The sequence below is a fragment of the Penaeus monodon genome, chromosome 24, assembly GCF_015228065.2.
Source record: "Penaeus monodon isolate SGIC_2016 chromosome 24, NSTDA_Pmon_1, whole genome shotgun sequence".
Lineage (NCBI taxonomy): Eukaryota > Metazoa > Arthropoda > Malacostraca > Decapoda > Penaeidae > Penaeus > Penaeus monodon.
In genome coordinates this window covers 10,081,647-10,082,248 of record NC_051409.1, presented here as the reverse complement: position 1 = coordinate 10,082,248, position 602 = coordinate 10,081,647, and positions in this window count along the sequence as shown.

The window sequence follows — 602 nt, the reverse complement described above, 5'->3', positions numbered from 1 at the left end:
CTGAACAGCAAGTGTGATTACATGTCATATAAATAATATGCTGAACAGTAATTTATTGACAGTTAGTTATGCTTGGCTTATCTTAGTACTTCTAAGAAAGTATTTAAGTCAAATATTTAACATTATTCTTAGTAATTATATAATATTTTTGTAAAGCCAAGTGAAAGGAAATTCATATCATGAAAATAAATGCTGAAACTTTTTTGTTGATTAAGTAGTTAGATGTTTCTTATTTATGGTATCACTTCTAAGGAACGAAAAGAGGAAGTTAGTTTATTAAAAGTGAAAGGAGTGTACTGTTTCAAAAAGACAAAGGTTGATCAAGCAGAGAAATTGTTAGAAAATGGTTCATATTATTATTTTATAGTTTATTAAGAATGTGCCAATATTTTATATGATGTGTATAACAATAAAGTGTAAATGATACATGAAATTAAGTTTGTTTTTTAACCTCTGAAGAAGTTTGTTTGTTAGCATAACCTTAAATCTAAGGTTACCTTTATATTGACCCAAAGTATGTATAGTACCTTTAATGACAATAATTGTGTAAAGTGCTTTGGTAACTATATTATTTGATTTTCAGCAGTGATTTCAATCAAAGA